The sequence below is a fragment of the Chlorocebus sabaeus genome, chromosome 17, assembly GCF_047675955.1.
Source record: "Chlorocebus sabaeus isolate Y175 chromosome 17, mChlSab1.0.hap1, whole genome shotgun sequence".
Taxonomy (NCBI): Eukaryota; Metazoa; Chordata; class Mammalia; order Primates; family Cercopithecidae; genus Chlorocebus; species Chlorocebus sabaeus.
The window spans coordinates 27152062-27156567 of NC_132920.1; the positions used below are offsets into that span (position 1 = coordinate 27152062).

The 4506-nt window shown below is 42.9% G+C and overlaps 1 pseudogene; it reads left to right on the forward strand.

Annotated features, from left to right (window-relative positions):
• The first annotated feature begins 549 nt into the window (after positions 1-549).
• LOC103222370 (multiple coagulation factor deficiency protein 2 homolog pseudogene) lies at positions 550-4140 on the forward strand (annotated as a pseudogene).
• The last annotated feature ends 366 nt before the right edge of the window (positions 4141-4506 follow it).

A 4506-nucleotide genomic window follows, 5' to 3' on the forward strand; every position in this document is an offset into this window, starting at 1 on the left:
AGTAGGTGCCCTACTTTGCTAAAGTGGATGTCTGTGCTGTCCCAGTCAGGGGGGTCGTTACTCATGAACACACCCATCCTGCTATTGGGTAAGCCATCCGCATGACTGTAACCTGTCCAGCCACACTCTTGTGAGCCTGAAGGGCAGCATATATGGTTACTAACTGCTTTATTAATGAACACTGGGGCTCAGCTCCCTTCCATAGTTGGGACTAAAAGCTTACTGGCGCTTCCAAGCACTCCATATACTGCTATGCTATAGGCCCTAGCCAACACTATTTGTGGTTACATGCACATCTAGTTTAAATGGGCACCCCTGGTTAACTACCTACAGGGCTTATGTCATCAGAAGGGCTGTTTCAGCCTCATCCCAATCCCAAGCAAGAGGGGTGTTGCCACTTCCAAACCTGCAAGAAAACTAGAGGTTAACATAACATCATTAATAAGAAAATGATATACAATGGGGTTATACATATAGCCCTGCAGCAACACTATGAAAGTCCATTGTTGCCCTCCCATGAAGGCAAATTGTTCCTGGCTCTCTGGAGCAATGTTGATTGAGAGGAATGCATTGGTCAAGTCCACCACACAGTGGCACTATCCCAGTTCCGTTGTCAAACGGTCCATCAAGTCCATGACAGGTGGCACAGCTGCCATGTCATGCAAAACATCCACCCCCAAGAATGTCCTCGGGCATGCAAGAGATATATGCTGTGCGTAAGTGGAGAGTCAAGCAGCTGATGCCAAGGTGCAAAGACACAGGTTTCACTTTCACTGACCAGCTTTCATAGCTGTCTATGCAGCCTTGTCTGGAAACTTATCTGGGCCCAGGGACCAGTGGATTGCCAAGTCCATATATGGCCTTTGGTTGTCTGGTGTCCCCTACCAAGCCGGGCACCTTGGCCAGTTCTCTTATCACACAGAAAAGGCTTTATACTTCCACCAACTGCAGCAGGTACTCTTTGAACTGGAACACTCAGGCAGGACCAGGTTGTGTAGCAACATCCTTCTCCCGAATGACTTGCACCAAGTATGTACACGATTACCAACATTACTTGCTTAACTCCTGCAACTTAGTTGGGGCACAGACACCATAGGAAGTGTGCTCCACCACAGTAGAGGGTATCTGGCCCACCCTTGGGGCCCAACAGCTGCTCATGCTCTATTTTCTGGCAGACCATTGGGCGAACCTGTAACAGAAGTTCTTCCTCCCTGTGTGTGTCCCACAAGGACTGGGCAGGGACTTCTGCAGCAAAGTCACAAACATCCATCTGACTCTGGCAGAAAAAGCATGCTGCATCTCAGTGCTGTGCACTTCTAGGTGCTTCAGCGCCTTCTCCACACTTGCGGGGGACCCATCCACTGCCTCCCATGTTTCCACTGAAGCCCATCCTCGCAGCACGTTGCCACCTGGTACCACAGCCCATGCTGTAGCCACATAGCCAACCCAGGAGCCCTCAGGGACTGAAGACCTACTCACCTCATCCCATCCTCATCACCAATTGTTAGGTTTAGGATTCGGGTCCAGCCCATGCTGAGGTCCAAGGGAGTGGGTCCCTGGGCAAATAGCTAACAGAACACTTGGCAGGGGAAGTAGGCAGGTGAAAGATGATTTTATTCAGCAATAGCTCTCATCAGCAGCTTACTTACACTAGCTCACTTATACCAAGTCTCTCACACTGTCCACCCTGTCTCGACTGCTTGAGCCAGCGGCTCCCACACACAGCTGACTCTCCCTTGCCTTCAGGGTCAGCAGCTTAACTCTTTCTCTCTATGGGCACGAGCTGGTTCCTGGCTCCCCCTGCCCATCTGCTAGTTGGTCATTCTCCCTTACAGGGGCAGTAGCTTCACTCTCTGTCTGGGCAGCAGCACCTGCACAAGAGCCATCCTGAGCTTAGCCCTGTGCACAGTGTCAGCAGGACAATTATACCTTTTACAGACAATAGTGGCTCGGAGCCAAGTATGAACTTTCACAAACAGGTTATATAACAAGTGAAAGTGTGTGCCTGCACGCCAAACTCGCTGAGTCATTCAGGCCTGGATGTCCACCTTGGCCTATTCCTTGACCAAAACACACCCATATACCTTACAGAAGGTGTCATCAACAAACCAGAGGTGGAGATGTCACCACAAGAACTGCAGCTCCATTACTTCAAAATGCACGATTATGATGGCAATGATTTGCTTGATGGCTTAGAACTCTCCATAGCCATTACTCATGTCCATAAGGAGAAAGGGAGTGAACAGGCACCACTAATGAGTGAAGATGAACTGATTAACATAAGAGATGGTGTTTTGAGAGATGATGACAAGAACAATGATGGATACATTGACTATGCTGAATTTGCAAAATCACTGCAGTAGATGTTATTTGTCCATCTCTTGGTTATATGCAAATGTGATCTGTGATGATGTGATTGAACACTTTGATAATGCAAAATAACTCATTTCCAACTACTGCTGCAGCGTTTTGGTAAAAAACCTGTAGCAATTTGTTACAGTGGGGTGAGAAGAGATCAAGAGAAATGAAAGAGAAGAGAAATGGGACATCTAATAGTCCCTAAGCGCTATTAAATACCTTATTGGACAAGGGCTTGCTTTTTAAAGCATCTTTTCAAGAATATTGAATAATTGGAGCTGAGTACTCAGGAGCTTCACTGTAGTAGAAAACTGCTAGTTTCTTAATTTTAATTCATGTTACCTGAAAAGTAAAACAACAGACTTTGACGAGTGGACGTTTTTCAGTAACAGTGAAGGAGTGGAGTGAATGCCAAATGTTTGCCCTGGTGGTTCCTATCTCTTCAGGTAAACCTGGTCAGTATTCTCTAAAGTTTCCCTGGCCTGAAAGACTACTTGCTCTGGGCAAGTGGATATTTATTAGACTATTTCAAAGCCACAGCATAAGAAGAATATCAAATATTGAGTTCAGCCTAGCCACAGAGTCTAAGATTCTGTATCCTCCAGCCCTCTAGCATTTTGGAAATGGTACACCACTGGCTTGAGTGATTAATCTTTTTCAGATTTTTAGCATTTTATACAACTTACTGCCACATCCTTATACTTTATTACTTTTCTGTCTTCTTCAACCTGGGGGAGACCTTGAATTTAAATGTTTTCTAATCAATAGTGTTTTAGCTTTCTTAATATTTCTATTTTACTCTTGTTTCTAGGATTTCTTTTTTTTGCAGTTTAGGAACTATTAGGAATGTCAGGACTTTATCAGCAGGGGTAAAACTACCAACTAGCCTAGCCTAAGTAGGAAGTGAAAAGATAATTCACCAAACAATGATTAACCTGATAGAAGTTCTATTCAGGAGGAATATTGTTTAAATTACCTCTTTTAGCCTGAATACATGGATTCTTTTCAAATCAGGAAAGATTAGAAAAGGAACCCTAAAAATCCTTTAACAGTGTGAATCTTAATAGTATCTGAAAATGAGAAGTAACAGATTGTAATTTGGTTTATTGGATGTGATGGACATGCTGAAAGGATGATTGAATGAGAAAAAGAGACTACATAAAATTTGCTGTAAGATAGATAGAGACTTATTTTCTTTCTTAAAGTATTCTTATAAGAAAACATGGCCAGGCGCTGTGGCTCATGCCTGTAATCCCAGCACTTTGGGAGGCCGAGGCGGGTGGATCACAAGGTCAGGAGATGGAGACCATCCTGCCTAACATGGTGAAACCCTGTCTCACTAAAAATACAAGAAATTAGCCGGGTGTGGTAGCAGGTGCCTGTAGACCCAGCTACTTGGGAGGCTGAGGTAGGAGAATGGCGTGAACCTGGGAGGCGGAGCTTGCAGTGAGATGAGATCGTGCCACTGCACTCCAGACTGGGAGAAAGAGCGATACTCCGTTTCAAAAAAACCCAAAAACAAACAAACAAAAAACCACAAAAAACAAACAAACAAAAAAGCATACGTATTTGTAAAAATGATCTCCTGTGTCAAATATTTGTGCAGTCAGAGCTGACTTGTAAACTATTCTTGTAATATCTCATTATTTTGAAAGATTTATGTAATGAATTCTAGATATATGACCAATAAAAATGATGAAACAAACAAAAAAGTTATAGTAAGTTAAGGTTAGTTTATTATAGAAGAAAAAATATTTAAAAAATAAATTTAGTACAGCCTAATGTACAGTGTTTATAAAGTCTATAGTAGCGTAGTCTTCATTAGATGAACTATAATGTCCTAGACCTTCATATTCACTCACTACTCACTCACTGATACCTAGAGCAACTTCCAGTCCTGTAAGCTGTAGTCACAGCAAGTGCCCCATATGTGTGTGGCATTTTAAAATGTTTTACACTGTATTTTTACTATACCTTTTCTATGTTTAGATATATTTTGATACACAAATATTTACCATTATATTACAATTGCCTCTAGTATTCAGTACAGTAACATGATGTACAGGTTTATAGCCTAGAAGAAATAGACTATGCCATATAGTCTAGGTGTGTAGTTGGCTATACTATGTAGGTTTGTGAAAGTATACT